Below are 26,203 nucleotides of genomic sequence, written 5' to 3'. Positions count from 1 at the left end.
TAAAGAAGCTTTGTAATGTTAGCTTAATGATCCCATCAATCACTTTAAATTTTGCGGCAAAAGTCATGGTTACCTCTTCCACTCTATATTGATTAGTAGAAGTTCTCCAATTTAAGATTTTTCTAAATCTCACTCATTCAAACTGAATTACATGTGTGATTGCTATTTCACTTATTTAGCATGTATTCATTAAATTTTTACTACTGAAGACCAGTTTTACATGGCAAAATATATTTGAAAGAATATGACAGGCAAAATGTATCTGTCTGTCTGTCCATCTGTCTGCCTTCTGTCTGTCGGTATTTTTTGTCAGAGTTTAGGATTAGTCTCAGAGCCTTTACTGGCCAGGTGATATCCTCTTCCTCTGAGCTAAATGACAAAACCCAATGTCTATATTCTTAAGAATTTAGCATTAAGGTAAGTTTGAAAAATATTAACCAACAATATTAATTAACATAAATCTATGATAATCATAGGTATTACGTAGAACCTTAAAGTAATAGATATTGTTTATAGGAATTTAATGAAAGAATAATTTATTATAAATAAATGGGAGCATGTGATAATGATAGGTGTTAAACAAAGCATTATGGTAATAAGATAGTAAGTAGAATGAGCCTACTTTTTATACAAGCAGTAAAAGAAATCCCCAGCAATAAGTGAATATTTGAATGACTAAAAGAAAAAAACCAAAAAAAAATCAGAAACAAGAGTGTTGCAGAACCAAGGATATAATAGAGACAAAACCCCAGAAAGTATGGATTAACTTCTACAAATAAATTAAAGAGGAGCAGTGTCACCAGAGCAAAGTGAAAAGTGGGCAATGGGATGAGATGGGTTTGCTATGCTTAGAGGGGGTTGTGGAGTTATGAAGAATGTGTTAAGCTATAAACTGATATTAGAATTTTGTCCTAAACAGAATGAAAACTGGTGTAGAAATCTGAATAGGTAAATGGCTTGATTTCCTTTACATTTCTAGAGACAACTCTGGTTATCATAGGACCATGTAGGTTGAGAGGTGAGAATGGAAATATGGCCAAGAAGGAGATTGTATCAGAATCCCACAAAACAACTAAAGAGACTTATACCATGTAGAGAGAACATAAAAAAAAAAAACAAAACAAAAAAAGGATACTCAATATGCTTTGGTATAGGCTGAGATGTCCTTGTGTTCATGTAGATTTAGATAGGAGTCCAGAATAAATCCTACATTATATCTTGATGAGACAAATAGTTGAAGTAGGTTGTTCATTGTCATGAGAATGCCAACAGACACACATTTTCAAAATGCTTGCATTTTTAGCATGCATATTACAAAAGAGACATTAAAAAGGAATTGAAGATATAGATCTGGAGGCCTATGGAAAAAATCAGACAAAGATTTTGGTGTTGACAACCTATAGATTGTATCAAATAACAGTCCTGAATAAAATAGATTACTATGGATATTAAAGAAACACCAGTGTTGATGAGTGAGCCCTGAGAACCTTTACAAATACAAAGAGAAAGATGCAGTACTATTAGGAGAAAGAAGAAACATCACCCAAGATCATGATGCCAACGGCCAATGCTATTTTATTGTCATACAAGAGTGCAAACCCTGGAGTTTAAAGAGCAGTGTAATCTTGACCCCAGATGTAAATGTTCAGATTTCAGGGAGGATGAAGTGGAAAGACAATTATACACCAAGGTGTAACTCTGATAGCTCAGAAGAATACTTAACCATGTAAGAAGAACAAATCTATCTACCCAGATTTCGGCATCGATACAAGTGATTCAGAATAGTCTTTCAGAAAGCATATCACCTTAAGGGTAGATACGAGAGAGATGGATGGGAGAGGAATTAGAAAATATGGCTAGATGGAAGAACATTCATGTTAAGCAGAGAAGTTTGTAAAAGAGAAAACTTAATGTTTGGTAATGTGTAGATGTGTTTTACAAAATAGAACTTAGATTAGGCATCAAATGTAAAACTGAAGGCATCAGCAAGGACCAGATCATGGAGAGTATACAGACAGCTTTGAAAATTATCTAATCTATGGTGACTTAAAGAGAAATTATTAAGCAAGAAGCACAATTTGCAAGTTACAATAATCCCCTTTGAATCCAGCCCTATGAGAATGGCTTAGAGTGGGTCAAAAGAATATACAAATGGTATTTAGGAGTCTAAGGTAAGAAGTTAATCAAAACATAATGAACACCCTAGGCAAAAAGTTGATAATGCAAAACCCTACTGAAGTAAATGTTTCAGATAACAGGTCTTATTAAATTTAGTCACTATTTATAATTAAGATAGAGGGTAAGTTTGAGCCAGTAAATTGAGCTTCTTAATTTGGAATTTGGTCAGCAAAGACTGGTAAATAATTCCTGACAGATGGCAACACAGAATCTTCCATGACCATTAACATCAAGATCTCTGCTTTATCCTGCGTCCAAGAGTTGCAACTTCTGATAATGTAGTCATTTCCAATTCTATAATCGGTCACTTGCCATAAGAGTACAATTCAGATTTAAGGAAATAAGAAGTCTGTCTTAATTAATAATGTTTGTAATAATGTTGATGCCTGAGATAATAATTACTTAGAGGCTTTATACACCACATGATAATTGGCATATGCCACTCTGATGTCTAATAGATGACACATCAAAGATGTGATTTACTGAAGATTTACTAGAGATCAGAAGCCACCTCCAAGGATTTTGTTGAATTGGATTTCTAATCTGATGTTTAGTACTTTTTTATCTTTTTCTTTTTCAGAGGAAGCTATACTTTTCCTCTCTGCAAAGGGGGGAGTGTAGATTCCTAAAAAATGTGGGACTCATATATGGAAAATGGAAATGACATTGCTTGTAGCAATGTTCGAAAACATAAGAGATGTTACAAAATCTTTCCCCTAGGCTTATATTTGAAATTTTCCATTCTCTTTTCAAGTGGACAAAATGGTGTTTTAAATTATTTGTCAAAATTGTGCAATGAGAAGTTTAAGATAAAAAATATCAGGTAACCAGTTAAGTGTTCACCTTCTTGACTTGTTTCATGTATATCTGAACCACTTTTTTTTTGACAATTAATGTACTACTTGGAAACATAACCTGGATTGTGCTGTTTGTTTTTATGTAACTCTTAATGTGACTTTGATTTTTTTAAAATCTTCATATAGCCATAAGGCTGTTTTGTGGGAGTTCAAAATGCTAGAAATCACCCAACAAATGCTATAATTTTGTAGATTCTGGCTGGCTCTATTATTGTATTTCTGTACTGGCTAAACAGGAATTCAAACCTAGATTTTTCAATTGTAATGCCTTTTCTTAATGAATCGGAAATAGAAGAACTATGTCTTATTAAATTTTATATTCTTTTTTTTTTTTTTTTGGTCCGGTCTTGGGGCTTGAACTCTGCGCTTGGACGCTGTCCCTCAGCTCTTCAGCTCAAGGCTAGCGCTCTACCACTTGAGCCACAGCACCACTTCCAGTTTTTTTCTTTTTAGTTTATGTGATGCTGAGGACCTCATGCATGCAAGGCAAGCGCTCTACCACTGAGCCACCTTCTCAGGCCCTATATTCTTTACTTCTTTAAAATATCATGCTTAATTTTTTGTTTTTATTAACATACACTGTTGATCAAATCAATCCCTACTCTCTCATTCTTCCTCCCTCCCTTTTTAAACTTATATTTCTTTTGTTATTTTTTAATAGTCTTGTTTTATGCATGGTTTCATCTGGAGACTGTTATTCTTCCATTTATTATTCCCATGCAGCTAGGGTGACAAGCACCCGCCACTACACCCAGTTTTATGTTTTAAATTTATTGAGGTGCAATGTGGCAAACTTTTCCACCAAGTTATTCTCAAACCATGATTTTTCCAATCTCTGAGTAGCTAGAATTATGGGCATGAGGTATCTCACCCAACTTACTTTACATTTTTTGTTGAGTGAGAGTTTTTAAATTGTTCATATGTATAATATTATAGATTAGTATTTCAATATTAACAGAAATGTGACTTTACAGGAAAGTTGCACTGTTAGAAGTAACCTTAAAAATATTCTATCTATGAAGTAGTGAGAGAGATATCATCATGAGTGACTAGTATGGCCGGCCAGTAGTAGTTAAGAGTTATGATATTTCACCTACTGCTCAATCCATTTCAAAACCTTAGTTATATTATCCTCTAGCTCTTCTGGGTTATTGCTGGGCAGCTGATGCACAATTTCTTCTTTGTAGGATGCTTCTCTGATGGAAACAAAAATTACTAAATCAGCCATTCCTTGCCTGCTTGAAAGCCTATGAAAATATCTCTAACGCAAAAGAAAAAGGAAGGAAGTACTTAATGTCAAAAGTAGAAGTATACCTTCATTCCCTACCTGAGTGATATGACTACTTTCTGATTCTATTTTAATGTAAAAAAAAATTCCAGTGGCTCATACCTGTAATCCTAGTTACTTGGGCGGCTGAGATCTGAGGATCCTGATTCAAAGACAGTTTGGGCACAAAAGTCCTTTTGAGGCCCTTATCTCTGATTAACCACCAGAAAACCAGAAGTGGAGCTGTGGGTCAAAGTAATACAGTACTAGCCTTGAGCAAAAGAGCTCAGAGACAACGCCCAGACGCTAAATTCAAGTCCTATAACCAACAAAACACTAAATAAATATAAGTAACATAAAATAATTGAAATTGTTGCAAATGACATATTTTGATGTATATTTTTCTGATACAAACTAGCATGACTTAAAAATAACATGCTCATTATTGTATATACAAATGTGATATGCCTAAAATGAATTATAATTAATTTGGTTGTTACATCTCTTTACAGTGTTGATCTACACATATCTCAGATTAGGGCATATTTCATCACTTACAAGCTAAAGCAGTGAAAGATCTATACTTTTTTATTCCTATATAACAAATTATGGAAAAAATATTAGGACATGTGATGAATGAAAATATCGTGAAATGAGTTTTGAAGAAGGTCCGTAAAGTGATTAAGATAATTTCCCAAAGTACAAATAAGGATAAACTTTTTCAAGATTGGCAATATAAAAGGGGAAAAAGAGAAAGATATAAGGATTTGGCTCAGGTCATGGAGTGGAGCACTCAAATCATCCACTGACACAAATGGGGTAGTGGGAGCAATTTGTCAGCTTGGAATATGTAGATAATTCCATGGACTGATGACAGCAGTAAGAAATTTGCTCAAGTCAATGAACTTAATGTAAGTATGCCTAAGAATGATTTGCATAAAGGAATGTTGCCTAAGAGAAAGGCATGAAAATTCAGTAGGGAAAACTAAGGAATTTTATAACACCCAATAGGTAGATTCAAACTAGTTTTTTTTTTCTTTTCCTTAAATCTGTGAGGTAGTACAAATCATAATCAGAAGAATTTGTTTTTCCTCACATCTGATTATTATGTAGATAGAATATGTTTAAGTCAATCCTGCCCTAATGGAATATGTTATCATTTTATACATATTTTGTTTTATATGAATACTCCATGGTTTTATTTTATTGGATATGTATGCATTTTACCAGTTAGGTTTTTTTTTTTTTAACATTAAACAGATGGCATTTGCTATCCCTTTTATTATAAATGATTAGAATTTGGCTACCCACTCAATATTTTTATTTTGTCTTTCTGATTTATAATGTCTGTGTTGATGAACCCCATTCACACATATAAAAACATACATAGACATATATATGTATTAGAAAAATAACTAATCATCTAATATTTTAAAGAATAACTTATAGAAAAGCATATGCCAGGGTAGATAGAATGCTGCATACTATGTATTTCCTTATAGAAGGAAAATACTTCATATTTATAAGCATGTATGAAATATTTTCCTTAAATGAGATACAGTTTTGTAAAGAAAATAAAATGCCTTTTACTATAAAAATAAACGCTTCCTCTTTCTTATTTTCTACTCAATATATTTTCTTTCAGCCACAAAAATACAGTTCATAATAATTTTTTTGCATAATGTCACATTAAATGTGGCTTTTAATTATTGGTTTTGGTGATTTTTGAAGATTTTTGTATTTAAATGGCATACACATTTTCAATCATGTCTTAATTACTTTTAAAAATGCTGCACTGGCTTAGGGACAAGACAGATAACTTGTTAAGCATTTGAAATTTCTGAGCTGTTTTCTCAGTTCTGGCAGTCACTACCCAAGTCCAGATTGTAACCTCCTTTCTGCCTCCAAAGCCTGCCTTGGCTCCGTGTCCAGTGAGGGATTATGGATTTAGCAAGGAAGGTAAGTGTGACTACAAGCATTGGCTCACCATCTGCTCCCCAGCAGAGCATGGGCCAACCTGCATTGCCTGCAGCAAGACCAGGGCACTGTTCTTCAGCCAGCCCTTTCCAACCTGGCTCAAGGCAGAATGCACATTCAGTCAGATGATTAGGTCTAAGTAGTCCATATGTAACAGAATATTTTTCCTAAATACCAAAATGAAAACAAAATGAATGCCATTTTTTTCATTCTCCTTACTCGATACATCAAGTTTTACACAAATAAATACTCTCTTAAGGTTTATGCAAATGATAGAAAAATAAAACTATGCATTATTTAGCAGTTCTTCCTATTTCAAGATCTAACAGACTTTATTCACAGCATGTTTTTCCCTAGTTTATGCTGGCCTTCTTTTCTGATTCGAGTTTTTAATTCATCTTTTTAAATTATTCCTTTTTAAATCATTATCTTGTGTCTTCATAGATTTTCATGTATTAATCTATTATTAATTTTTACTATACTCACTTAATCTTAAATTGTTTAAGGCTCTTTTAAGAGTAAACACTTGCCTCTGCTTTAAAAATAGCTTGTACTTTAACATTTTGCCTATTTGATCCAGTAGCCTAATTCAAATCGAACTGTCAAATAAATTATCATTTTATTATGGACACTTTTTATACAGAATCATCAAGCATTGAACAGGATGTTTAACCTTTGGGTTCAAGAATTAAGATTATTTTTCAGTCCTCCAGAACTCAGATTTTTAGTTATCAATATTCATATTTTTTGCATTTATTAATAATATGCTATTAGATCCTTGGTATTATGTTTTAGGTCAAGTGCTTTATAAAGAAGAGATTTCCATAAATAGCAGGAAAACATGTACGTGTAGTAGCTTTCTGCTTCTTTTAGTCCTGTTGCTGATGTGAGCACACAGAGTGAAGAGGAAAATAAGCTGAACAAACACCTCACCCTTTTTACTTAAACTGTTGTCTGCTTGACTATAGAATGCACACAGAAAACAATCTAAAATTGTATAACCCATAATACAGTATATTAAATTACAACATTGGTCAGTAATGGAAACTTATTCTCAGATATGAATTATTTACAGCCCATTTAAGTAATCCATATTCAGGTGTGGCAATGAAAAAAAAAGTACAACATAAATCTTTAATGCTGACCGGTTGAGAGAGCAGAGCTGAGGATTACAGACATTTTAAAGAAAAAAAAAAAAAAACTAAACAGATTGATATAGCCTGTTCAGTGGCTTACTGCACCAGTGTGCTAATAAATTGACGGATGGCATGTCAGGGGTAGGAGTTGAAATCCTAGCATTTCTAACTAAGGCAGAATCTAATATCAGACTACCAAAATAAAGAATCTCTGAACCTGGCTCTTACAGAAAACAGCCTGTGCTTCTTTTTGTCTGTGCAAGTGTTCAAAATATCATCTTTTCACATTGAAAATCCATGGAAGATGTAAAAAATTAACTCAGTAACTGCATTAGTAATTTCGACAAGCTACATACATTTTGTTATAAAACAGAGAGGGTATTTTAAAGGTAAGCATTTCCTTTTCTTTTTCACAGAGTTAGGGCCAAGGCTTTATTTGGGGGAAAATAAACTTATCAAAGAAATCCCTTTAATCCGGTTTTACATTTCCATAGTATGTAGAATAGAATTTACCCACTGACTAGAAGAAGGAAAGGAAGCAAAGACTTCCAAAGTGTTTCACACTATTTTTTTTTTTTAATACAAATTGTGGAAGTTGTTAGCTACTTCAAACAACTACAAAAGATGATGGGATGGTGGGGGGAAGACTTTCACATTGCAATTTCTTTTGTTTCCTGGAGCAGTACCTATATTAATTCATCTTACAAAGATCATTGCTCAAGAACTAAATTTTGCATATATTAGAAAGCAGAATTAGCATTGCACAGTGTACAACATTCCACGCTAACTTCTCTCCAAGCAACCATTAAAGGTCATGTTTTGACGACTGAATGGCATGTCGGCACCTTGGTTCCCTGGAGAGGCATTCCCCAGGTACATGCAAAAGGTTATTAAATTACCTTCTAAGCAACACTATCTCTTCGGAGGAAAATAATTACAGGCTTTTAGAGGCATCAGAATGCTTTCTTTCTTTCTTTCTTCCTTTTTTTTTTTTTTAAATAAGATGAAGACGCAGTACCTAATGACCATTTTTGTGTGTGAGTCATATAGCCTGTCAGTGGTGACAGGACAAATGAGCGTAATGGCATAGCTTAAAGGGGAAAGGTTCATTTTAAATAGTGACAAATAATATTTAAATGGCATTGTTGGAGACCCATCATGCTTGTAAAATGTAGTTTGTATCTCTTCTTCATCCTTTAATTTCATCACTGTCAAGTGACATTAGCTACTAACATGCAACATCAGGTGCAGATATAATTTTTAACTGTTAAATGTGCCCATAACCAAACATAATACATCTTGATTTTTTTTCCTGGATTGTGAGGGTAATATGGATAATTTATTCCATAATTTTTCTTAAAGTATATCTAAGGGATTTCATTGTAGAAGACAACTTTGCTAGATGGTTGAATTAATAGTTTTAACCATAATATCTTCAATGCTATTTCTTGTCAAGATTCAAAACTGGAAATGACTTAGCTACTGTAAATAACAAATGTATAGTTATTGGACAAGATCCACAGCTGTTGTGATCTTACCAAACCAAATCTAATGACATTTATACAGTATATACTTGGAATAAGATGGTACCCATAAAACCGACCCTCTTTTAACACTAATGTATAACTTCAAAACATGTAATAAGGGTAAATCACATAGCTGAGAAGTAAGATTTTTCTATTCTTTGTCTAGTTGTGGAACTTGACAAAAAGTCAACCAACAATCAATTCAATTTTTTTCAATTTTCTTGAGATAATGCAATGCCATAATACAAACATGTAAAAAATAAGAAAGTGTGAAGAGAAGTAAGTGTTAAAATAAATTAGTGTTGTGCATAGAATTGTGATTCTAATTTCCAACTTTCATATAAAACCTTCTAATTGTTAAATATTTTTACACAGCTTCATCACATTTATTGCTACTTTATTTTCAAATCACTTAAGCCAAAACTGGAGACAGTTTAGGTACCTTTGAGTTGTTAAAAGTTATAGCCAATTTTCTGAAAAATTATACCAGCTAAAAACACAACATTAAATATTTACCCTGTTGGATGTTAAAAAACGCTTACAATGAAAAATGTTCACATATTGACTATTCAAAATGGCCTTCACTTTAAAATTGTGAAATGGAAGGGATTGCAGATGTACAAGAATAAATATAAAAACAAATGAGTTGACTTGAAGTGTTGCCGGCTTTCATAAACATGCTACTGCAATAACATGTGACATTAATATTTAATTACAAAAGCACTACTGCAAAATCTTTGAAATTAATGTTTTGCAAAATTAACATTCAGTGCACAGAAGCAAAGTCGTTCCAGGCGCGACTGTGATTAACAATGCCATTCACTTTACATATTATATTAATATATTATTCAAGCTACGAATTAACACCTCCTAATTTAAATAAGGTGCTACATATCATGATGAGCTAAAATGCTTTGCTTAAAATGGGCCGTCTGATTTTAAGCAATCTGTGTTTATCATTTAATATTTTGTTATTGAATACTGTTCTCTGCAAAGCTCCTTCCACTTTAATTTCAAGAAGAGGAGACCTCATTAAACTGGTGCCTTCCGTTTCTAGGATTACTATGCCATTTGAACCATATTTTGTTTGCTAGCTAAGCCAGCAGTACTGAAATGCTACTCTAAGCATGCATGTGCTCCTGCACAGCTATACTGCTTTACATTTAAGGTTCTGAAAGAATTCTATCAAGAAAGCAATGTGCCACTTTGCCATCAGTGAGACACTTGTTTCCACGAATGTGGCCACTACCATTGTGCCTTGTGTCACAGATTTCTACAGGTTTGCTCAGACTGAGACGAATGCAGTTTCTGGAAGGGAAGAGCTGCAGTTTTAAAACTGCCTCTCCTCTCTACCATCGGAGCGCACCAGTTTCCTAGGGAAGTGTGAAGATACTTGGAAACGACATGAATTTCTCCTTCTAATCTATGAATGTGGATAATTGTCATTCTTGTTCAGTTTCCATTCATCAGGAAGTAGTTCAGAATGCCATTTCATTTTTGCTGAGGTCTATGCAAATGAGAGGTTCATATTTCAAAAAATAATAATATCTGAGCAGATGAAATTATGACACAAGAATCATCATATTTAAGCCTTAAATGCTTGCTCTGTTTTTTGGGAACCAGACCACAATGATAATTTTGGTTACTGACATCCTTGAACTGAAAAGACAATTACTGACATTCTCAAGAAATAGTGAGCAACAGAAATCAAATGCTAAGACATCTCAGGATAAATTCTGTATGTTCAAAAGCAGTTTCTAAGCTATGGTATGGTCCCTGAGTTTCCCCCTCAATCAATGTATGTGTGAAAATGATAACATTGACCTGTAGTCATTAGAAAATTTAGCATCCTGGAATGAAAAAGAACATTCATTTATTCATTTCAGGTTCAAGATCCATAGGCACTAGTCCTTGAAATCTAGCCAATGTTGCATGATTTCAACTTGTTTCTCCATTTATATAACTGAATGAGTAGTAGTTCTGAATCCATGAAGAAGTAGCTAAAAAGATTTAACAAGGTAAAACCCACTGGATATTAGTCTAAACATAGTGTGTTAAGACTAAGAGGATACTTACCAATAACTAGGAGCAATGAAGGCCCAATTTGTTAAAAGTGCAGCAAATCCCACCGTATTTTACTTGCAGGCCTGTCCTCACCTTGGCTTTGCCTTTAATAAAGTCATTTAATACTCAGTGCTTTCTATTTTAAAGAAAAGTTGTTAGGGTAGCCATCTTTATTTTCTGAAAAATGAATTGTTATTAGTTATCACATCATTTTATAAAGTTATGTCTCCGTTTCAATACTTTATAGTCTTTTAAAAGTACAAGGAGTGTTCGCTTCGGCAGCACATATACTAAAATTGGAATGAAACAGAGAAGATTAGCATGGCCCCTGTGCAAGTACGGCACACAAATTATTCGTGAAGCGTTCCATATTTTTATGACATTGTCCATTTTGTTAGGAAATGGAAAGAAAAGACTTGGAAAAAATTATATTAAGTGAAGTAAGCCAAGCCCAAAGAAACATAGGTCCTATGGTTTCCCTTATTTGCAATAACTAGTATATGTCTGAGTCAAGCAGAAACGGTCAGATAAGTTGATATTAGGCAAAATGAACTCCAAGAGAAGGACTCAAATTTTTTTTTTCTTTCTTGGTATTGCTTCTAACATACTTATAAGATATTTCTTTGTTGCTTTGTATGTCCCTCCCTCACGGTATAACCCCTGCTTTCACTGTATTTGATGTAGATATAATTTGTGGAGGGGAAGGTGGACCCATTGCAACAATGAGATGCACAAGACATTATGTCGAAAAACGAACTTTACAACTTTGGCGTGGGGGGAGGGAGATTTGGTGGGGGGGAGATGGGAAAGGATGGTAAGGGGAAACAAAGGGGGAAGCAACAATGCTTGATAAGAAATGTACTCATTACCTTGCCCATGTAATTGTAACCCCTCTGTATGGTATTTTCACAATTAAAAAAATAAAAGTACAAGGAATTCTAAATTAGAAGTATATTATAAATGAAAGAATTATTTTGGTAATCAGAATATTTAATGGAAATTTCTTTTGTTTTTGGTGGAACCAATGTTCGAACTTAGATCCTTGCATTTCACTAGACTAGTTTGCTAACAACTGGTGCGCTGCTGCTTGGTTCATATCTCTTGCCCTGTATTTGGTAACTATTTGGTTATAGAATCTCATAGAAATCTCCTAGGAATCTCATAGTTTTTTTCCTGATATGAGTTCATACTGTAATCCTTTGGATTTCAGCCTTTTGAGCAACTAAGATTAAAAGAGTGAACCACTAGTGACCGGTTAAAATATGTAAAGGAAATTTCCAAGATTATTTTTCTATGCTTTAAGAAATTGGGTGACATATTTTGTATGTTCAATTAGCAGATTTAAAAAATGTGGAAGAAATTAGAATTCCTACACTGACTTAATTATTTTGGTGTATATAATTAGCTTCTGTCTTTCAAGTAAAACAATTCCTGAACGATGCTGCCAAAGCAAGCTGGGTCAGACATCAGTTACTCAGTACATATATTAAAAACAAAGGGAATTCCATTATTACATCTTTTATACACATAATTAAGCGAAGAAATGATTTTTAGCAGAATGTCTCACAATTTTGGTGTTGATCTGTATTATATGCAGACAATCCTAGATGGATGAAGCTATGGATAATTTTCCATCAGGCATTATGGGACCATGAGACACATGTTAGAAAATATTATTCTGAAATAACAACAAAAACAACTACTAATACAAATCATGGACCACTGAAATTATATTGCAAATATTCAGTGTTCTGAGGAAGGCACATTTTAGAGTTATTATTTTATTATAATGATTCTATTCATTTTATTATATTCTATGACTGTAGATGAAAGAGAGAAGCAAATATAAAGGACTATTAAATAAATCTTTTATTATTATCGTCAAAGTGGTGTACAGAGGGGTAACAGTTACATAAGTTGGGTAATGAGTACATTTCTTTTTGAACAGTGTAACAAATTTTTAAAATGTTATTTTTTAATCATTATTCTTGAAAACATATATTCATTTATTTAGATAGTAGTAGGGCATTAAAAAAACTTTTATATAAATGCTTCCCAAGCTATAATTTCTTTGGAAAACATATAAGATTCTAAATAATTCCTAAATATGCTAGCATATTCTATGTCAAACAGTAGGGGGAAACATTGGTAATGCTATAATACAAGATGAATCAAAAACATAGGATAGTGGGCAGGTGGATATAAACAAGGTGATTCAGGGAGCAGTTTTGTCAATTTGTTCTAAGGTAATGATTTTGTAGCAAATCCAGACCTTGTGAATAAATATGTGCTAAAAATAGTGCACTGGTCCTAAAAACATTTCTTTGATGTTTCATATATGTGACTGCTTTAAATTGAAATAATATAATGAGACTGTTTCTTCCAGAAATGAATACCGCTCTCTTTATAGAACAGAAAAATAGCATATTCCTAATTCCATGTCATATAACAGCAAAGCTCCAGGGTACCAGAGTAGTTCATTTTCTAAATGCCAATTAGCAATTAGTTCAATTTTATTGATGTAGACACAAGATTGAAAAATGAGGAATCTTCTGACATTAATCCTCCCACCAAAAGTCTACTTAATCGCAAGCTAATGTAATTACAGAGGCCGAAATTTGGGCCTCTGTATAGTCATCACCTGTCCCCCCAGGTGAAAAAGGCCCATTCCTGGTACAAGAAATAGACCTCAGAGTCTGGCAACTCTCACCACCTGGGGCCAGTTCTGTTCATCACGGGCAAATGTCTTTTGTCCATTGAAGCATTTTGCTTAATGAAGGTTGCATTTGGTTAATGATGTTACACCTAGAAATTCAGTAGCTTTACTCTCATTTTCTCCCTTCATCCTGCCCCCTTTTTCCCTTTTCTAGGGAAGGGACAATTATGTGGTACTCAGTTGATACTCATCTCTTTCATGATATTAAAGCACCCAATGGAAGGAACATGATCACAAATAACATCTTTTAAAACACTTAACCAAGTTATTGCTGATAATTTTTAGACAAAAATCATTGTAAAATTAGATCATTAGTCCTTGTATCCATTAAATAATACTAGGAGTTTATGTTCGGTACGAGTAGTACACTCTTGTAACCCTAGCTACACAGGAGTCTGGGATTTGAAGACTGGTATTCAAAGCCAGACAAATCTGAAAGACTCTCATCTCTAATTAACTAGCAAAAAGTTTAAAGTGGAGCTATAACTCAAACAGTAGAGCAGTAGCCTTGAGCCAAAAAGCAAAAGGACAGCATGCGTTAGAAACAATCACATGAAAGAAAAATAAAACATTTTAATACGTATCTTAGGGTTCATTTCCCTAACATCACCTTATCTGACATTTTCTGCTTGACTCAGACATATACTAGATATTGCAAATAAGGGAAACCATGGGACCTATGTTTCTTTGGGGCTGGCTTACTTCACTTAATATAATTTTTTCCAAGCCTTTCCATTTCCTAACAAATGGGGCAATGTCATTCTTTCTGATGGAGGCATAGAATTCCATTTTGTCCTTCCGCCACAGTATAACCCCTGCTTTCACTGTATTTGATGTCGGTATAATTTGTGAAAGGGAAGAGGAAAAACAGATCATTTAAGTAGGGATACAGGTGGACCCATTGCAACAATGAGATGTACAGGTCGTTAAGTCGAAAGCAAACTTTACAACTTTGGTGCGGGGGCGGAGGGAGGGGGAGCTGGGAGGATTGGGTGGGGGGGCAGGGTGAGGATGGGAAGGGAGGATGGGAAGGGGAAACACAGGAGGAGGCTACAATGCTTCATAAGAAATGTACTCATTATCTTGCCCATGTAATTGTAACCCCTCTGTACAGTATTTTCACAATAAAAAAAAGATTAAAAAAAAAAAAAAGTACAGCATGAGTCCTTAAGTTCAAGCCTTATCAGACATAAAGAAAAAAAAGCATCAATTAGGACTTCATATGAATGCACATACTTTTTCTATTTTTATTAGCCTTTATTAGTAATGAAGAAGGACTCATTTTGATGTTTTCATATCTGCATACAATTTGCTCCAGTCAAATCTATCTATTTAATTACTTCCCCTCCTATTTCTTACCCCAAATCTAAATACTCTATTCTATTTTCACACATACATATAGAATACTTTGGACATGTTCATCTTTCTATACTTTTCCTTTCTTACCCTTTATTTTCACTGGTTCTCACTCCCAAACGGATTCTGTTCTATGCACATATTTTTTGTATAATAGTTTAGTGGCAAAAATATTATTTGTATACTTTATGCATTTTTAAGCAGTTAACTTTTACCAGTTCTTCCAGTATTATATTTTTTCTCAAAGAGACCTAGATGTATTTTTGGGTCCTTTGGCTTTCCATAATGGTATCATATGACAGATATTTTAATAAAGTCCAGCTTGATATGCATAAAGATAGTTGAGACGACTAAATGTTTTATAATTTCTATTTGCTCATTGAGGCTCTCTTACCAAAAAAAAAAAAAATGCCGCATTTCATGAGGAAAAAATAAATAATGAAATAAAATAAAAAATCGATTAGCATCTCCTACATGATTCTACCTTAGCTTGTATATAAAACAAGTTACAATACATTTCTGAAGACAGTAGCTTTTCTTTCCAAAAGTTAAGCAATGTTTTCATTTCCATTAAAATGTGAAGCTCTAAGCTGAAATTTCTCATTACATATATTAGAACTCAGGCAAGTAAAAATAGACTAGTTGTTTCAAAGTAAAGCACGAAGGAGGTACATCAACATGAGGAAGGTATGCTTTTTTAATAAATACATTGAAAATTAAAGACATTCTTACCATCAAGAGATACACTCTTTTTTTGATGTCTCACACTGTCTAGAAGTAATGGTTCACATATGTAACTCTAGCTACAGGGTCCCTGATAGTTTGGAGGACCTTCACTCATGTGAGGCCAGCTTAGTCAAAAATGTTGTAAAGCAATTCCCATCTCAACAGATAGAAGTTGGGCTGTGGTGACATGAACCTTTCTTCTCAACTACAATGGAAGCATATGAAGGAGGATCATTGTCAGAGGCTGATCCTGGTCAAAACCAGAAGACTCTTCAAGAGATAGCTAGAAAACAGGAGGCACTAAGTTCAAACACCAGTCATGGCTCCCACTGATTGGGTGGAAGAGACATAGTTACAGTACCTAAAGCTGTATTTTTGTGGCAACGAAATATATTTCTTTTCTCCATTTGAAAGCATAATTAATAGTTAAAGAAAATAAATAACGAAAAGATACATCTAGAGGAGATAATCTGTAATAAATACTTATTTTCAGATATTTGTTTGAAAAGTCCTACTATATGTTATAGCTATTGCCACAAGTTTATCTCGAAATGGAGTACTCAGTATAATTATTCAGCTGATAGTATTTTCTTATCCATGCTTCAAAAAGGAAGGGAGCATAATTATGCTACAACTGAGAAAGTGAGGCCTACGAAGGTAACAGATTCACTCAACAAAACACAGGAATTTATTAAGCTATTCCTGAAATTGGCTTCCCTGGATTTCAGCTTTGTTGATTGCTTTACTGACCTCTCAAATTTGCTACTGGTACATAAGAAAATAAACTCATCCCCCTCAACATATGTAGTCACATCATCCTAAAAATAGAAGTTATATTGATTACACATTAAGAGATTTATATAAAGGTCTCATTTTCTAAGTAAAAAAGAAAATTCAGGGAACAAGAGCAAGAGAGGAAGAAGAGGAGGAAGAGAATGGAAAATGCATCAATTGGCCCATGGTGGAGTGTGTGTGTGTGTGTGTGTGTGTGTGTGTGTTGGTCCTAAGTCTTTTTTTTTAATACTTTTTGTTAAATTGTGAAAATGCCATATAGAGGGGTTACAATTACATGGGCAAGATAATGAGTACATTTCTTATCAAGCATTGTTGCTTCCTCCTTGGATTTTCCCCTACCATCCCTCCCTGCCCAGCTCCATGTCTTTAACTCAGGGCCTGAGCACTGGCCTTGAGCTATTTAACTCAAGGCTAGAATTTAATCACTTGAGCCACTTCTGGCTTGAACTCCACTCCTGAAGATAAGAGTCTTAAGGGCTTTCCTGCACTGAGCTGGCTGTGAACGCTGATCTTCAGATCTCAGTCTCCTAAACCAAGATTATAGGCATGAGTCACAGGCTGGCACATTGTAGAGCTATTTTAATTTTCAAAGAAATCCTCCCCCAATTTCAACATAAGCAGCAATAACCATTTTGTAAAATTACAACCTAAATGACGACATCATTTTCCATCTTTAAGAATGAAGGGAAATGAATATATGCGTGGACAAGCATTCATCCTAAGAAGCTGGTCAGAATTGCAGCTACAGAAGAGAAAACAGGAAATGAGGCTGCTTTGGAGATAGTAGTGGGTTCCCATGCCTTTTAAATAGACTTTGATGAATTGATCTTGTTTCAACAATAGTTGATGCTTTCAGCAGTTCCTTTTATCCTCTCCCTCAAATCGATCTGAATTTCTTAGGAGCTCAGAATGAACATTTTTATTGGCTGGCACTCCTAAGTGTTGACTGGATGAACAAATAACAAGGCACTACTAAACATTTTTCTGAACTACTTCCAGCAAATCACAACACAAGGCCACCTTGCTCTAAGTTCCTTTTAAAAGTCATTGGGGGTAGTCTGAATAACATGACAAGTCTATGGTGGCCTTCTGCATTGCATGTTTGCATGTGTTGTCTAGGATAAGTTGGAAGTTATTTTGTTTCTTCCAGTACACAAATTTCTCTTGCATAAAAATATCATTAGAGTTTTATTATCTGTCAAATAGTTTAAGAAAAGTTACCTTCTTGCTGTGTGAACATGAGACACTTTAGACAAAAAAAGCCAAACAAACTACTTCATATAAACATCTAAGTCAGGGATGAATTGATGAATAAAATGGTCCCTGACTTAAATTGCTTTTCACATTTTCTTATTTGGAGATTGGTAGTTAATCTCCATATGAATAGTTTCTGGACTTTCTCATCTTTTGCAGAGGGTCAAGATTGATGGTAGGTAGAAGAGGTTTTTACTGTCATCACCGAAATTATGATTATTTAAAATCACAGATAATTCAGATTATCCTATAGTACAAGATGAAATGAATCATCATATATGCAAATATCCACCTCCAATATATTGCTTATACCTACAGGCTATGAAACAAACACCTTTTCACCATCATTAGCAATATGAATGCTTCATAAGTACCAGTGGGATGAGACCACTGTCAAACCACTCTCGGGGGATTAGAGGTGTCATAAAGTTCCAGTTTAACGCTGTTCGTTTTCTGTTTCATTAAAAGTTCAAAATAGCAGTTTTTAGATCTTTTGAGTTGTCAAGTGTAATTTTCAGGTCTGCAAGTAGTTTAAAGAGTTAAAATGTCTTATGAAGTGACAAAGGCACTTTGGAAAACATAATGTGCCTATCACAGTAGAACAATATTTCACAGAAACTGTGCACATTCGATGACTGTCAGAATTTACATAACTTACTCTGCATGAATTAACTATGAAGCATAAAACTCAACTTTGCTTAAACACACACATACGCGTGTGCGCACACAAAGAGTAACTGTCACACGATATTTTAAAGCATTACAACCATCAGCACAAGTATGGAAGAAATGACTGTGACATATGACCTTAGTGTGTTAATACATTACAAGGAGAAACAAATGTGGTTCTGTTGGAAAAGCTTGCATGAAAATGGGTCCACATTTGACCATGTTTATGGACTCATTGAAATGGACACTTGTCTCTGGTGTCCATGACCACTGCTCTGATGGATTTAGGGTAATGAACTGGCCTCACACAAAAAAGCTCAAGCATATCAGGATCTTCTGAAATTATTAACTGTTAGGAAAATGAATTTCTGATATTTAACATCTGTCCTATAGATTTTTCCCATTTATCTTCTGATCAAAATTTCAAGTATGCCAAAAAAACAAAAAACAACAACAAAAAACCCAAACACTGAAACTCTAAAACAAACAGAAACACACACACACACACACACACACACACACACACACACACACACACACACACACACACACACACCAAGTCAAAAGGACTTGGTGGGGGTATCTTTGTTTCTCTCTCAAAGCCTAAAAGTTATACTCAACTGCAGCACAAAGAGTAAAGAGGTTGTTATTCATATTAACTACATTTACATTCCTAACGCAACATCCAGAGAGCTAATAGTGGGGTTATTAACATAACAAACGTAAATGTTCTATATAAATAATACTGTTTCAGGCCAGCAACCGCTCATCTGACAGCATTTAGGCACAGGCTCAACATCTGTTTATGAACACTTTGCCTAATGATATCATCAGATATCATTAAATGCGGCAGAATACAGCATAGAGGCAGGTGCAGCTGCCTTCACAACCCATCACAGAGAAAGAAAAGAGCTGCATTCCCCATCCGAAAACCCATCATTAGGACAATTTTCTTCGACAAACCAGCCCTGTGATTTCAATCTGTATATCACCTGTAATTGTAGTTTTTAGCAAGAAGCTGATTCTATACATTTAGCGACGAATCACGTTGATGGCCTGAATACTGGAAACACATTTGTGGTACCAGCTGCGGCAGCTTTTTTTAGAGCCTGTGTTAACCAAATACTGCTAACAAGGCAATGCTTGGAGTGCAGCTTTGTTTCTCTTTCTTGTTCATCGTGTTTAGATGTGCATAATTATGGAAATTAGCAATTGATTGCTTCTCAATAATAATTGATTAGTGGTCACTGAACTCTCCTGTAGCACTTTGCTGAAGGTGAGGCCATGAGAGAAGTAAATTCTTACCAGTTCCAAACATATAGAATGAAAGAGAGCAAAAAAGAACTCTCAGTTTGTACATCAGTTTCCATGATAAACAGACCAAAGGGATAATAGAATATCCCAGAATCTAGTTTGCCCTGAAGCAAATTGTAGAGATCATAGCAAGCCTGCAGAATTCTCCCTGTGGACCATGTAAGAAACATACATCATTTTTATATATGTCAGTTGGACTTTGATTTGAAAATATTTCTACCCTTTTAATTTATCTCTTTCAGTCAGTTTTCTTAAATTGTACAATTTAAGGGTTATATAAAAAAATGAATACCAATTTTCAACACCTCTCAAATTGAAACATTCTGACAAAATAATGTGAAGTCTCTTTTTTTGCAAAGAGGTACAAATTCTGAAGCCTATCATCTCAGACAGATAGCGAACACTTCAAAATGACTCTCCTCGTTTTGATCTGCTGTATATCCATCAACATTTTGGTCTGTGCCGACGGACTTGTTTCAGTATAACATAACGTAGAAAATGCTACTTGCTGCCATAGCTAACATTTAAAGGAAAATGCACTTATTTTTGGCTTAATCCCTACTGTCAGTTTGGACACAACGTATCCAATTCAAATTTTCTGCAGTACATGGAGCCCTCACAAACAATAACGAAGCCGTGGTGTTTGTTAAATGAGAAACACCGTGACTCATGGTGCTTCAGAGATGGGAAGATCAGTGGGGGGAAAAAATTAACTTTTTTTTTTAAGAAGAGTTAAGAGCATCCAAGTGATAAATGATATCCTCTCTGGGGTGTATGTGTGTGTGTGGGGGGGGGGATTGCATGTGTGTATGTGTGTGTTAATTTGTGCAGGATATGACTGAAGTGTAAAAGTCAACTTTACAACCTGATTCATTAAAAAAGAAAAATCCAGCTCGGTTAAAGTTAGTATGCTTGATTTCAACAGTGTTTTTATCCCAAAATGGGTAGCAGATTGCACAATCATGACTCAAAAACTATGTACAAGTTATAAGAATTAGGCAACAGTTTGAGAATAAAACTGAATTCCTCTTCTCTGCCCACAGAAGGATTTCTCACATAATGAACAGGTGCAATATCCAGAGATCTCTGTTCACTGAGATGGCAAAAGCCACTGTGTGTTGATTTCCCCAGTAGCAACACAAGATAATATGGTGATAAAACTGCGATTAGAAACTGGAAAGCCATACCACATATTTATACAATTCAACTTTCATATTACACCTCAAACATAGATTCATATCCTATCCTTTAGCTTTTCCTTACATTAACATGTATGCATCGAATGTTATAATTATGTAATTTTTGAACTACTTTATATCCAAAACCTGTAAAAAAATTGTTTAGGCAATGTGTGTGAGTCCATGTGCTTATGCCATTATGTTAGTGCCAAAAGCATTAGAAAAAAATATACAGACAGATTCCCTGCAATATATCTCTGGGTTTATTATCAGTATGACATTTTAATGCATGTTATTAAAACTGTATTTGAGGGGTTGGGGTGGGGTTCAGGTGGAAGGGTACTTTAGAATATTGCAAGAAGTTGCACATAAAAAATGATTTTGGTAACCTAGTGATGTCCTTGACACACTTTGGCACTGCAGAGTGTGTCTGCTTAAAGAGACATATGGCTGGAATGGCAGAAGTCAGAATTTGAAGGGTATTAGTAAAACCATGTGGGGAAAGCATGAACTGATGCTGGCTTTGGCTAATTGTAGCTCTTTTCTGATTTCACTTGCTTGAAACCTATAAAATAATTTTAACTACCCTAACCATAATTTCTTATTGATAGCTGGTCCATGTATGAGCTTTATAATGCTGACAGAGCAGGTAAAAATTTTGGGAAAGGATCCAAGCTAGCCATCAGTAGGTGTAATTTGTTGTTGTCTCTGAATTATACCTTGATTTAAAAAAAAGAAAATTCTGAAAGAAAAGCAGAGACAAACTTAAGGTTTGGTCTTCTCTGCAAGGTTTTCTGGACTACCCAATAGTCCTGTAGAGAAGTGGTAAAGCCTTTCTTATTAGGCAAATTGTCAGTAAAGCCTTTCTCTTTATTGGATATTTTTCATAGTTTAATTCTTCATTTGGTTACTATAATTTTTCCCTGCCTACTGAATTGTCAGATCTCAGAACCAGTCTTGGCATCTTTCACTCCTATCTACCCTACATAGAGGAAGCACCCCACTTTGTTATTTAAGAATAATGTGAACAAATGGTACAATGTCCTTCTCGATCCTTGGTCCTCAACTTCTCCTTAGATGGTCAGAATGCACTAACCTGTTTACATTTGTAAAACTTCTTAGTTATATTATGCATAAAATACATTTTATTAGTTACAAATGAAAAATTTCACATAGTACAGTTGCTGCTTTTACAATTTAGCTAGATAGGGATTTTATTTAATTAAAGCAAACTAATTTAACACTTCTGTACTTCTCTGACATTGCTACCTAAACTTTTCCTAGAGTTAACAATTTCATAACTAAAAGCTTAGATCAAAAGAATTTTTAAAAGCCATATAATCCAAAATATTGTTATGTACATTAGGAAATATTACTTTCGATACTGCCTGTATGTAATCGGTAAGTATACTAGCTATATTCAGCTTTGAAGGAAAGAATTCCAATTTACTTATCCTATTTTTCTGCTCATGGCAAAAGATGCTAAACATGCTCCATCAATCATCTGAGATAGTCATTTTTCATTTAAGACTCAATTCCCATAGAATGGAGGAAGATGAGAGAACAAGAGGTATGTTATAGGAAACAAATTCAGAGTGAGTAATCTTTCTGAATGTGTGTACATCAGAGACTCCTCAAAGCCTGCCTGGCAATCTGTTTTTTATGTAAGTTTGTTTTTATCTGTGGTGGGGAGCACTGATATTTAAATTTGCATGAACTACTTTCCATAATGAATAAGAAGAACATAGCTAAATTCAATTTGTGGCAAATCAATTTTGGCAGACAGCAAAACGTCAAAATTTGTTTTTGTTTTTCAAGTTGAAAGCTTCTGTTTAAGATTGTTAAAGATTTTTCAAAGATTATTAATAGGAGTAACAAAGATTAGTGTAAAGATAGGAGTACTTCTGAAACAGCAAAATGCTTAAGAAAGTCTCCCCCAAATTAATGTTTTGAGAAATTGGGTACATTATTGTCTTTCCTAGCAGTACTGCTCCATCACTCAGAGTTATTTATTTTTTCAATCTGTCAATATTTGTAGTAAAGCTTGAAGAATCACCAAATTGTAAGGTCTAAAGTTATGTTGAGAAATCATTCATTAACTCAACAAATATTGAGTTTCTATCTTTCCTCCACACTGCTAACAGAGTTATCTTTCAAGGGCAAATCTGATTTGTCTGCTGCCCTGCAGAAAATACTTCAAAGATTTACTCCTTGACATAAGGCTAAAATTTAAACTTCTAATTATGCATAAAATGTTTCTTAACTACTCATTCTGTTTCCTCATCCTCTTTTATCAGCCTTTCTCTGACCCTTCCTGACCACTTCACTACCTGCTGAAACCCCTCAATACTACCTGACTTTATTCTCTACCCAAGCACCAACTGTTAGGTAGTTTTTTTTTTTCCTTCCAAAATACTTCCCCAGGTTCTGAAGGTACTATGCTCCCTTATGAAGTACCTTGTCTCACACTTCTGGAGAACCACTGTTCATTCATCAAAATGCAGACAAAATATTTTTCCTATAAAAACTTTAACCAATACTGATTTATCACATTGGCTTCCATGTCTCTGGAAATCTCTCATACTACCAACCAATCATATACTGTCTTCATTCACTTAGTAAATACTAAAAAAGTTTGGTATTAGGGTTTTATCTACTACTAAAGAAGAGCAAAAGTAGAATGTTATGGAATTTTTACCCAGGTTATTAAGTTTGGACACAATACTAGTAATTGATGTATGTGCATATTTAACTATTATATATATTTAACTGTATTATATATGTATACATAATATTTTAGATAGTGAAGGAAAGAGATTAAAGAAGGAAGTATGTGCTGGTTGAGAAGGTGATTGATATAATTGGTATGGTGGTTAGGCAATAGGTCATCAAAGGGATATATTCAGAAAATGTAGCTTCTGATCATTTATTCACAGTGAATCTTATACAGTTATCTTCAAGCTTATTCTTCTGAGTTTTTTTAAACTCATTTGCCTCATCTAGAACCCAGAGTAGCTTCTGGCATAAGGTGATAAGAAAATAAATGAAGTCAGAGATGGATGAAGAAATAATTCTATGCAAACTTAAAGGTTGTCAGAGCAATGGGTGGAATGTCATGATTTATCTCGACCTCTTGGAACTTTAGTGCTAGACATAGACCCCCGTGAGGCTTATAGCCTTTAAAATGCAATTACTTATACAATAACACTGAAGAATCTTCATGTGTCTGGTCTGGAAGAATACCATCTAAGAAGTCAAATTACTCTATCTCTACACAGGAGAGAATGAGCCTGGCTTGGTCACATTAAAAATCCCTTTATTAAGGCTTTATTAATAGTAAGAAAAATAAATCATCTTCTCTCTTTCAGGCACTTCTTCTTCCTATGAAATATGGGACTGTTAAATGAGTGCTTTTTCCTTCCAAAGACTTCCCTGTCCTGCATTTCTGGACATATAAACTTCCCTTATGAGTGCACTTTTCACTCTGTGATTTAACATGAAGGCTTCTATGAAAATCCTAGAAATTATTTGATACCTGGGACATAGTGTCAATTTTCAAAAATGTTCAAACCAGCACTATTGGTTATGACATTATATACAATAAGCAACATTCTGCTCTTGAATGAACATATAGCTTACAGTAAGTCTGGTATCATCAGAGGGCAGACATACAAGCTGTCTCCAATTCTGTTGTGAAACATGTACATTCCGAAAGATGTTGGATAAGCCAAATATACGACAGGAGTTATAGTTATTTTTTAATGATTAAAACTATTTGAAGTTCAAGACGTTGCAACTTTCCACATTAATCTCATAACAGCATACATTTTAAAGACCATTAAAAAGCAGAAATGTCTAATATTTTGGCTAATTTGAAAGTTTTATCATTTTAGTAATGGTCCTTGTAGCTTTGGTCAGTGCAGTATGGATCCACTAATCTTACTCCAGAAGTGGAGTAAGGAACAAGGATCCCATGTGCAATATGCCCTTGGTTTAAAATCAGGGAGAGGCAAGTTGTTTATCATTGACACAGAGTAAGAAAGGATTTTATGAAACTTTCATACATGAGAAAAATATAGAGTGATTTAATGAGATAGGACTTGGTGTAGGGAGATTCGCTGAATGACTGCTTTCCAAAGCAGATATAGCTAAAACAAGAAGGAATAGGAGGCTTAGGGAAAGTGAATATTTTGTATTATTCCAACATAATTTCCAGAACAGGTACTAGTGCACTGTGTTTAAAAGTATTTATCCTAGTGTGAACCTCTTGTATTGTCTATCCCTATCAGAAAACTCAGAAAATCCATTAGCTCCATTTATAGAATTGTTTTCTCAAGAAAATTATTTCTTGTATTTTTATGACAGCAGTAAGTAATATGAAAAATATTTGCACACTAATGTGCCTCAAAGTTCTATTTAGTAAATACATACTATTCAGGAGATTTTCCAAGATAATAAAAATGAAAGAAAATTTGATATTCTTCCATTCAATGAAATCTCTAAAGAAGGAAAGCATGAGGGATGAGGGGTAAATAACACTACTATTTAATGGAAAATATGACAGAGCCACAAAGACAGAACTTACAGGCTTCAATAGGTCCATAAAGAGTAAAAGGCGTCCATGTGCTTCTATAGAAAATAGACCACTGATGGAAAAAGTCAAGTGAAATGCAAGAATAAACTTCCTGAAGAGTGTATAACAAAAGGCCACCACTTTGCTTTAGTGTTTAACTATTTTGATTTCTTATTGGATCCAACTTTTATAATTATAGTTTCAATTACTTTCTTTGCATTGCCCAGTGAAATGTCTAAAAACCTGCAAAAGAACAATATTTTTTCCAAATGAATGTGATATTTCATTATGCTTCTCTGTCCTTTGCATTAATGCTGAAATCTGATAGCAACAGAGAAGTGGATACTTATCATCAACATTGCTTTCTTTGATGGGTTTTGTTATTATAAGGGGAATTACCCCAACAAAGCTTAACCTTAACACTATTCTGAATTCTCTAATACCAAGGGTATAAATTGTATGGAATCTGATTGCATACTACCAGCATCATAACAAGTAACTGATTTCTTCTCAAACTAAAAATTGGAAAATATCTATCAATAAAAATTAGGAGATAAAGTATATTATGAGCTCTAATAGATAAGTGGAAGTCATATACCCAGAAAATCTGAAACTTT

General features: G+C 34.2%; 1 protein-coding gene and 1 non-coding gene across 4 annotated transcripts in view; one reads left to right on the top strand and one right to left on the bottom strand.

The window, feature by feature from the left end:
- The window catches only part of Arhgap15 (Rho GTPase activating protein 15), a 655,060-nt gene that overhangs the window by 410,091 nt on the left and 218,766 nt on the right, over positions 1–26,203 (bottom strand). The window lies entirely within an intron of this gene.
- LOC122110866 lies at positions 11,272–11,381 on the top strand. The gene has a single exon (XR_006147929.1). It is a non-coding gene; the product is annotated as a U6 spliceosomal RNA (small nuclear RNA).

Source organism: Dipodomys spectabilis, unplaced genomic scaffold (assembly GCF_019054845.1).
Source record: "Dipodomys spectabilis isolate Male_0828 unplaced genomic scaffold, ASM1905484v1 ptg000081l, whole genome shotgun sequence".
NCBI classification, from domain to species: domain Eukaryota; kingdom Metazoa; phylum Chordata; class Mammalia; order Rodentia; family Heteromyidae; genus Dipodomys; species Dipodomys spectabilis.
Note: the sequence above shows the minus strand (reverse complement) of the source record. Positions and strands in the feature narration are given on the sequence as shown.